Below are 11638 nucleotides of genomic sequence, written 5' to 3' on the forward strand. Positions count from 1 at the left end.
TGATTTTAGCGGAGATAAACTAGTTAAGGGAATTAAGAGTAGACAATAAGGATTCCCTGGTGGTGCAGTTGTTGAGAGCATGCTGATGCAGGGGACACAGGTTTGTGCCCTGGTCCAGGAAGATCCCACATGCCATGGAGCAGCTAGGCCCATGATCCATGGTCACTGAGCCTGTGCATCCGGAGCCTGTGCTCTGCAATGGGAGAGGCCACAGCAGTGAAAGGCCCATGTACCACACACACACAAAAAATGTAGGCAATACACAGGAGGAACAAAACAAAAAATAAACAAAAAAACAAAACAGAAGAAGTAACAGAAGAGAAGGAGATAAACAAGACCAAAAGCCAACCCTCAGAATGGGAGAAAATATTTGCAAATGAAGCAACTGACAAAGGATTAATCTCCAAAATTTACAAGCAGCTCATGCAGCTCAATAACAAAAAAACAAACAACCCAATCCAAAAATGGGAAGAAGATCTAAATAGACATTTCTCCAAAGAAGATATACAGATTGCCAACAAACACATGAAAGAATGCTCAACATCAGTAATCATTAGATAAATGCAAATCAAAACGAAAATGAGATATCATCTCACACCAGTCAGAATGGCCATCATCAAAAAATCTAGAAAAAATAAATGCTGGAGAGGGTGTGGAGAAAAGGGAACACTCTTGCACTGCTAGTGGGAATGTGAATTGATACAGCTACTATGGAGAACAGTATGGAGATTCCTTATAAAACTACAAATAGAACTACCATATGACCCAGCAATCCCACTACTGGGCATATACCCTGAGAAAACCATAATTCAAAAAGAGTCATGTACCAAAATATTCATTGCAGCTCTATTTACAATAGCCAGGAGATGGAAGCAATCTAACTGTCCATCATCAGCTGAATGGATAAAGAAGATGTGGCACATATATACAATGGAATATTACTCAGCCATAAAAAGAAACGAAATTGAGTTATTTATAGTGAGGTGGATGGACCTAGAGTCTGTCATACAGAGTGAAGTAAGTCAGAAAGAGAAAGACAAATACTGTATGCTAACACATATATATGGAATCTAAGGGGGAAAAAAATGTCATGAAGAACCCAGGGGTAAGACGTGAATAAAGACACAGACCTACTAGAGAATGGACTTGAGGATATAGGGAGGGCAAAGGGTTAGCTGTGATAAAGTGAGAGAGTGGCATGGACATATATACACTACCAAACGTAAAATATATAGCTAGTGGGAAGCAGCTGCATAGCACAGGGAGATCAGCTCAGTGCTTTGTGACCACCTAGAGGGGTGGGATAGGGAGAGTGGGAGGGAGGGCGATGCAAGAGGGAAGAGATATGGGAACATATGTATATGTATAACTGATTCACTTTGTTATAAAGCAGAAACTAACACACCATTGTAAAGCAATTTTACTCCAATAAAGATGTAAAAAAAAAAAAAGAAAAAAAAAGTCAACGATAAATGAAACATAGAAATGAGAAAAGTCTACTTGTAAGAAATTTAATAAAATAGTTATAAAAGTTAGTACGCTGGAAAACTTTGAACAGCAAAGCTATTTATACATTTACCCTTCACTGTATTTGGTAAACATTAAATGATTAACCTAGGTCCCAGTGTGAATAATAGCCAATTGAAAATCCAATTTGCATTTCTTTATGAAATCTATATTCTCTCTTACAGGTTTCTGAACTCAGTCCTGGATATATTTCTTACCACCTGTTGCCCTATTTATATTTCTGATAAATTTGCTATCTTATCCTTGAGCTATTACTCATCATGAAACCTTTCAAAGGTTACTCAGCTACCTCAGAGTTGATATACCTATATATTCTAAAATTTGAACAAGAATCACCTTTATTGTAACTCTTTAGAGGAAAATATTCTAACAGTTATGCAGCTCATGATGTAGGGACTAATCTAATATAAAGTGGGTGAAGAGCAGGAAACAAAACCTGGTGCAAGGGATTCTATTAATAACATAAGCGATTAATCAAATGAATTTAAAAATGACATTTAATGCTTCACAAATTATCTGTGATTCAACACAATAACCACCAAATATGGCTCAAGGCCCGAGGATGAAATTGGAGTAAAATATAATGGTACTAAAGAATTTTTGCCGTTAAACATATTAACTCTTATTGTAGTTGTTTTCTCAGGTTTATGGAATAGAAGAGAAATTATTCATGTAGCATGGTACTTTGCACACCATTTGGCTTACCACTGAATTACTAAAATACTGAACTTGTGATCACACTCATTACTCATTCTTTGATTTATGATCAGTCAATTGAAATAAAACAATATTTACTTATACTTCAAACCACAGTAAGATATGTTGAATGGTTATAGTCCTGGAATAATTAACAACTCAAAGAAGCCTATTAAGATGCAAAGAATAGTTAGCAATCTGTGAATTTCATTCACTCTAAACTTCTTGGGGAGACACAAGTCAGAGAATTGTGTTTTGTTCTATTTTCCTATAACAGCAACAACAAATGTGTATATATATATATATATATATATATATATATATATATCAATCTATGTATGTATATATATAGTCATTAAAAAAATAGAAATATGGTCAAGCTAAGAAAAGTAATTAAAAATCACTCAAAATGCCAGTTCTCAGGGGTAACCAACAGTGATATTTGTAGTATATTCTTCTGGCTTCTTTTAATTGCTTATGAAATATTTTAACAAAAATAGCTTTTATTCTAGAGAGTAGACTTTACATGCAATCCCTGTAGATTTGAATGAATTCCTGTCTTTTCTAGGCCCCTCAAATATCTTGAGGTTCTTGGGCCAGCCAGAAAGTGACCTTCTTTAATTACCTGTTAAGACTGCCAGTAACCCTGAAAAGCAAGGTACCAGACTTTTTTCCAATGGTTTTATTGGCTTCAAAAGTCAACATGAGTTCCTTAACACTGTCCCCTCATATCTGATTATATGCACATTCTCAAATATGACATTCCAGTCAAAGCCTTGGTAATATAACCAACGTTTCCAATTGTGTCCTGTTACAAGGAGAACAGAATCTTATTGAAATTAGTCAAAGAACTATATTGTCATAAAAAAAGAATACTCGTTAAGAGTTTCCAAATTCTTGAGGGGTCAGATAGGGAGAAAAAAATAAATGTGTCATCTTTGTTTACAAAAGTATACTTTACCAAATTGCTGTAAGTCATAGATAGTTTAAAAGAAAAATGTCTACTTAAATCTGTAAAAACAAAAAATTAAGGAACAAGCAATGCTTCAAACAAGTCATAAAAATTATAATCGGGGCTTCCCTGGTGGCGCAGTGGTTGAGAGTCCACCTGCCAATGCAGGGGACATGCGTTCGTGCCCTGGTCTGTGAAGATCCCACATGCCGCAGAGCGGCTAGGCCCGTGAGCCATGGCCACTGAGCCTGCGCGTTCGGAACCTGTGCTCTGCAACGGGAGAGGCCACAACAGTGAGAGGCCCTCCTACCACAAAAAAAAAAAAAAAAAAAATCCATGGTTAAAGTTCTGATGAGAGTTCATTATAATAGAATTGACATGAGAATTTTGTAATTTCTATGACATAGTTTAAGATGATAACTGGAATTATGATTGATAATATTATACGAGACATATCAGGTTTTTAGGAATTTCATACAATTTCTAGAACACATATTAATAGCTTGCATCCATACACATATAACCTAAGAAGGTTCATCATCACTTTTTAGATAATGTTTCTTATATAAATTAATAGACCAACTAAACCTAATTAATTTAACATCTCTCTTTTACAAGGTGAGAGGTAAATCCTTTGAGGTCAAAAAGACTCCATGTGGAATTTGATTTGGGGTAGTTGTCAAAAGGTTTGAATATTTGACTAAATTGAAGCATAGATCATTATAAAGCTATACTTAATTATCTATTTATCCAAAGTGACAATAAAAGATTTTAAAGACAAATAAAGAGGGTTACACAGTTGTGAATAAAACTTAGATCTTTTAATATTGAGAAGACTAGGTTTTCTTAAGTAATATTACGTCCTGATAAAGGCAGTGTGAAGCACAGTCAATTACTTTGGTAAGACACAATATCTTTGCTTTCTAGGTAGATTAACCAAAAGGTGAAAACAAAACAAGTAAAAAACCTTTCACAATCTCTTATTTGGAGAAGACATAGTCCAGGAACACTTTGTTCTTTTAACAGAGGGAAAACCAAATTCTAATTTTTCACCGGTGTACTTTTGACACTAAAATTCATTTTTTTACCTTAATTAAATCTATTCCAATGTTAGCCAGCTAGACCATACATGAAATTCCTTTTCCAAGTTTTATTTTCTGCAAAACTCCTACAACTTTTTAATATCCATTCAGATTTTGTCCTACATTTTTTCCTCTTTTTACTTCTGTAAAAATCAATAATTTCACTTGCCTTGCCTAGTTTGTACACCCAGTTGTTTCACCCTTATTATTTCTAAGTATTAATTACATATATTGATTATAATTCTTAACCCTTAGAATCCTTAATTCTTAGTGAAAACTAAGAAGTAAGCAATTGTGGACTATCTGTTACACTAGAATTCTGTGGATTGGCTAATTTATAAATACATTTCATAATTTCTAGAAGCATAGTCTTCTTCATAGTAAATGTTTTAATGTGACACAAAACATGTTTACTAATAGAACCAAATATCTTTAATTCCTTTGTAAAAAGAAGGCAAATTGGATAAACCTATATCAGTAATTGTTTCAGTACTTTATCTTATTTGGAAATGATCTAGATATTCAATAAATAGCCTTAATTTAATTTATTTCTGTATACTTTAAGTTTTCAAGTTACCAAAAAGAGTTTGGGAACTATTTTGGTAAACATACCATAAAGTATAATTATTGTTGACCAGTTCATTTATAAACTTTTTCTTACAGCTATTCAATTCACTGGTTCTTAACAATTATGTTTAGATTAGTTATGAAAGTTTTAAGAGACATTAAACAGCTAACCATCTTAAGTTATCTTTCTGGCTGACAAATTCTTTAACAGGTAACTTGAGCTTATTTGACTTTTAGTAAACCTAAGTAGAATAAAAGTATTATATTAAATGTTAATAACTCTAAACATGTTTGTTTTAATTAAACCAGAAAATTTAAACTAGCTTTACTTGTTAAATATTATCCTAGATCATGTGATTTTTATTTATTTATTTTTTTGGTATGCAGGCCTCTTACTGTTGTGGCCTCTCCCACTGCAGAGCACAGGCTCTGGACGTGCAGACTCAGCGGCCATGGCTCACGGGCCTAGCTGCCCCGCGGCATGTGGGATCTTCCCGGACCGGGGCACGAACCCATGACCCCTGCATTGGCAGGCAGACTCTCAACCACTGCGTCACCAGGGAAGCCTGATCATGTGAATTTGGAAAAAAAATTTGGTTAGTTTCTATATTTCTGAGAGTATACTTGATTTATAAAGCACTTGTCTCTAAGCCAATTAAATAGAGCTCTTTACAAATTAATTTTGGCAATTATCATCTGAAGGTAGAAAAATCACATTTATAACACACCTACATGGTCATACATAAACATAGAGACAGATGTAAACAGAGATCTTATAGCTTTTGTTTTAAAATTTTAGGTATGAAACAGGTGCAATCACACAAAACTCACTAGTTTACAAAAAGAACAATTGGATCCAAACTGTGTTTCTGGAAGATGGAATAGAATAAGTTAAGGTTACCTGCTTAGATGGCTAAAACGTTTTACTAATATTTGTGGAAGAGACTAAAAAATTTTATACGACTAGTTTTTAAATAATCTGTTTTTCTTTTCTTTTTTTTTTTTTTTGCCTTCTGATAAGAAGACCAAGTAGAATACTTATATCAAAAAAAAAAAAAAAGACGCAGAGAAAGAATGCAAGTTTCACCAAAAAGGAATTGTTCTCCCTAAGTCCAGATCTTTTATAATATCTGCAAACTTCTTGAGATGAATAGGGGAAGTTTTGGGATTGGTGAAAATGATAGGTAGGCTTTGAATTATTTCTAGAGTCACAATTCTGTTCTTATACAGACTTGATTTGTAAGACAAGTATAGTTGTTTTTAATTCCTCAAAGAATTGGTTTGCAACCTGACCCGCTCACATGAGTACATTATTTTCAATTTGCTTCTTAATATTAGGGAGAACATCTTTAATTAAGAAGAAAATCAGAAGATTCCTATGTTGCAGATTTAGAGTTGTGTGTCTTTGGAATGGTTTAGTAAATTCTTCCACTAAGTCTTCAGAATGTTTTTTTTTTCTTTCCCCCTCTGTGTATTAGTCTCATTTTGGCTTCAGGAAGAAGACTTAAAGAAGTTCCTCCCAGACTCTTAACATAAGTTTCTAATATGGCCAACTTCTGACCATAGAGCTACTTAATAAAAGTATTTTTCAATATCTTGTCAGGTTTCAGCCAGGACAAAGAGTAAATATTTCTGGCAGTATTGAACAACCACATGGATACAAAAGGCATCCACAAAGAGGTTGCAAAATATACTACCCTCTCAATTACCAGAGCCATTACCAAAGATAACCAAAAAATGATTCTGACAATTCTGCTGAGAGCTGGCAATAGTCAATAGGATCCTAGCTGCAAATGGAGTGCAACCCAAACTTCTATCTAGCCATATCTAGCTTCAAAGTGGGTGGAATCCACATTTCTGTCTGGCCATAGTTTAGAGAATCTCAATTTGACAGTTGCCAAGACAAGTTTTCAGGACACGACCTGAAACAAACAAGAAGGCGATAGCTGTCCCTGGGAGAGAAAAGTCCAACAACCAATGAATACCCAAAAGCAAATTCATAAGTCACAATTCAAAAATCTCATTCTTACAGATGTTTTTTGCTTGACAGTCTGAATTTGGAAAGGAAAGGACAATGTGAAATTACCTTCATCTCTCAACTAGGCACTACAGATAGAGATCTGGGAGAGCTGACATTGGTAAGAGTTCTCCACCCTTTGCCAGCTTCTGTCAGTTTTCCCAGGATCCAATCTGCAGGCTCTGGAGTAAGTGGGGTGTCCCAGCAAGTCTCATTCTGATCACCAGAAACAGTAGAGGGGAAAAAGTAATTTTTCCTCTACCTTTAGGGTGAGTGCTAGGCTGAGATCCCTTTTTTTCTAGAGAAAACAGATTAGGTTATCTAGGTTAAAAGTTCTCCACTGTGGCCACTGTAATTTTAGATTATCTTTGGTAAGGTTAACCTGTTTGTTCAGCCTTTAAGCAGAATTTTATTCACCTGAGGTCTCACACTGTACCCAGTCCAGCTTAAGTCAGATCCAGTCTGGCTTCTCTGTTGGACCCAATCCAACTCTGGCCAGTTTTCGGACTCAGTGCAGAAAAATAAATGATGAACTAAAGTATGAAAGCTCATAACACAAAAGCTGTGGAGTTGTGATCTGAGAGGGACTTATGCATGACCTCCAAAGAGAGAAAAAAAGCAGCAAGCTCACAGGGTTCAGTGGATACCTTTGCCTAGCTTCTCCTTTCTCCTGGGGGCCTCTGGTGTTTTCTTTCAGTTCACTCTTCTGACATCAGAACTGTTAAAAGATAAACTGAGACATATTAACAATCTTAAGAGTTTGAGCAAAAATCAATTCTTATTAGGCAGTATTCAATGTAGCAGATAGAAAGGAACTTTCAGCAGCTGTTAAAAATGAGACATATAGGCAGAAAGAAGAGGGAACAAGGGAATTATAAAAGACAAAAAAGCAGATTGGTTATAGCCAACTTCCTTTAGGGGTTAGCAGGGGTATCAGGAAGACTACCTAACTACCGCTGATCAGGCAATTTCTGATTTACTGGTTTAAGATTCCATTTCTGGGAGAGCCAAAACTGTTATTTAGTCTTGGTTTGGTGACCTGGGGCTTAGCATAAGTGAATCTATTTTGCACCTGCCGTCCTGTTTTTCTAAAAACATCATTCTCTAAGGTTATAGTGATGATTAAAAATGCCTCAAAAAAGTTAATCTTTAATGTAAACAAATAGATCATTCTGTCTAATATCAATAATCTGGAAAGAATATTGATTATCATGATAGTTTTGATTTCAGAGAAAAATAGAAGTTTCAAGACAGTCTTCCCAAAAATGTTGGTGACAAATACACAGAAAAAAGACAGTTGTTACCATACAAACTCATTAAAACCACTAGAAAGAATCATCCTAAGAATGAGAGTACTCTTTGTTTGTAAAGTTCTGGCTATAAAAATGTACAGTATGGAGATGTTGAACCTAATGTCAGAGTAGGAGCAAAATATGCAGTAGAAGATCCTGTTGCAGGGAAAGGTGCAGGGTTATGGTTATGACTTATTTTGCTCTTAGATAGAGACACATAACTGGTAATTCAGTAAGAAATCATATTTCTTCCTGAATTTTCCATGTTCCACGATATTTTGATATTTGTATTTATCTTTTCAGGGTAGAGATTATTATGCTCCTGAGGACCTTCCTTGAAAGAAATGTTAAGAAAACTTTTTTAGAGAGAAGGGAAATAATATAGGTCAGAAACTCAGATCTATATAAAGAAAGGAAGAGCACTGAACAAGGAACAAATAAAGCAAAGTCAAAACTTTCATATTCTTAGTTGATATAACATATAACAGTTTGTTCAAAATGATAATAATAACAATGTATTTTATTTTATTTGCTCATTTATATATCATATATATTTGTTTAGGTATGCTTATATGTAAGTAAAATGAATGATGGCAATGATACAAGGGATGAGAGGAAGGAATTAGGATTATTTCTTAAATCAAAAGATACTAATACTGCCTGTGATGTAGTATTCATTATTTTAAAATAATGAATTCACTGTAAATTAAAATAAATTACATAGTCTTTTGCAGAAATGTGCAGTCCAGTTTCCCAACTTCATATGATCTAGAGGTTTTTTTTTTCTGAAAAAAAAACCCTTTATAAAAACATTACTAAACATATGTCAGAGTATCAACTTCCATACTTCTTCTTGCCCTAGCCTTATTAAGATACTAGCTTACCTTTAATATCTTAAACAAACAAACAAAATGTGCACTTAGCAAATAGTGGGAAAGCAATATAGAAGACTGAATTTTAAAAAATGTTAAGTTTCTGTATGATGTGGGCTTTAATTCCAGCTTCATGATTTATTGTGTGACATTTGAAAGTTATTTAGACTATCTCTTAGTTTTCATATTTGTCAAATAATTATAGCAACATGTTAAAATTGGATGAAAGAATTAAATGAAAATAAGAAAGTGAAATCTCTCATACAAAGTGTTATTTTGTTGTGTTGAATGATGAATTATCATTCACATTATTTAAGGAAATAATTATCTTTATTCTTAATTAAGGAATATTATAAACCAAATTTGGAAAACTAAACCTAATAATTAATATCCATGTTAAATAATATATATCTTATAGAATTTAAATAGTCAAGGTCTCATTTCTTCCCAAGAAAATATTTCAATACTGTTGTTTCTCAAATTGAAATCCTGTCTGTTGCCTCTCTCCCAAACAATAAACTTTACCAAAATAATCTAGCTTTAAGGCCTCATGATAGTGTTCCTGTGAAGAATGAAGTCTGATTAAATGAAACTGTGGAAGTATAATCTAAGCACAGTATCTGATTCATCAATCTATTTTGTTTTCTTTTTCATACTCTTTCTAAATATATAAAATACTTGGAAAAAATCATGCCAAGTACCACCTCCCTCCCCTGACACATATTCCCCATAACCAGGCATCCCCTAGCATTGCAGTTAACTACTGGAATTGCTTCACTCTATTTCAAAACTGATGCAAGTTTCTATTGACAAAGATATTTTCTTCATCTTTTTAAACAAGCTTAATAGGGCTTGCGATTAAAACTGTTGAACAGTATGAAATTCTATATCATGAAATGTAGCTTCCAAGAAGATGACAGATTATTTTAATAAAGAATATCATTTTCATGTTTTCTCAAAATAAAATTATTTCTTTCAATTATTTTTCTGGACATAATTGACTTTTCAAGCACAATTGTGTTTATATGAAGGTGTGTGCATATATGTGTATGTGTTTGTGTGTGTGCATATATTTTTGCCCTTATTACTGGTCATAGGTCTGTATTTTTATACTTGTTTTATATATTACTACTATGAATAACAAGATCCATTTTTCTTTAAATTATCTATATAAGCATATTATTTTTATATCTGCCTGATTTTCAGTGCATGAAAAATAATATAATTACCACCTTTACATTAATTACATAGAATTCACCACCTATTATTTTATTTGTTCTAACACATACTGTAAAAGTATTCTGCTTTTATATTTACTGAGTTTCAAACTTTTACTTCCTCTCATTTATATAAATATGAAACATGTCAATAACTAGAAGCTGTGCCCTGTTCCCATCTAAATAAAATCAGCAAATTGCCTTCTGCTTCTGATTCTACCACGAAAGCAAATTAAAAGTATGTGGCAACTTATTTTTCTAAATTAACTAACACTAACTTGTATAATATTCAAGAAGAGTATAATAATCTAATCACATAAACAAAATTCCTTTTGTACAATTACTGCTTCAGTGAAATACCTATTTGGAGCTTAGAATTGCATTAAATAAAAATATAAAATAATGAAAGCAAATTCTGTGACAAGTCAACTGTCAACAATACAACATAAGGTAGACATTTTTTTCTTTAAACTTAAAATAATCCTAAGATGTGCATCAACATTAGAACAATTAATATATATATAAAAGAGAACCAGAAAAAAGTTATTAAGTATATTGCTTATTATCTTTTCACAGAAATACCAAAAGTTGTTTAAACATTCACTAGAAAATATACAGAGAGGACTCTGCTTTATTGGTAATATGGTACTTGTACAAATAATTGAAATAAAAACTTGAAAACAAATGGACTTATGTAGATAATTTAATATATTATTATAGTTGCTGTTTTACCTTGATATACAGATGTTGATAGTTCCTGGGTTTTGAGCAGTTTCTAATTAGTAAACCTTTTCATCACCTCTCAAAGCAACATTCATGGATTTATATACAGGTTTATATTTATAATTACATTTATGCAGCTTACATTTCAGATGGACAATATTATTCACAATGTACATCAGTTATAAACATATGAAAGGTCTGTGATGATAAAATGTAATTTACTGTAGGTATTTTGGCATAGTATGCAAATTATTTTGAGTATAGAGAAATGCATCCTCAGAGATATTGATGAGCTGTAATTAAAAGTATTCCACAGGACAGCATCTTCACTAATAATTTCTGGAGTCTGCATGTATTGACTCTCCCAGGATATGTCCTATGATTCATACAAATCCACATATCTCTAACAGCATCTACATGTTTATGTCTCTTAATATTTAAATGATATTCTTAATTACAGACTTCGGAAAAGACCTGTAATTATCAAAGAAAAAAACATCTTATTTATAGTGATTTTTAGCAGTAAAGGATAAGTCAAAAAAGAATTCAGGCTTAAGTCTCACTTAGCCAAAAACTGTAATCAACCAGAGAATTTTGCTTTAAAAGTAACTGAGATTTCATTAATTCAAAAATTTTATTCTCACCTGTATTGTGCATGTAACTGAAAGGAAGAAACATGCACTAATCAATATT

The sequence above is a fragment of the Phocoena phocoena genome, chromosome X (assembly GCF_963924675.1).
Source record: "Phocoena phocoena chromosome X, mPhoPho1.1, whole genome shotgun sequence".
NCBI classification, from domain to species: domain Eukaryota; kingdom Metazoa; phylum Chordata; class Mammalia; order Artiodactyla; family Phocoenidae; genus Phocoena; species Phocoena phocoena.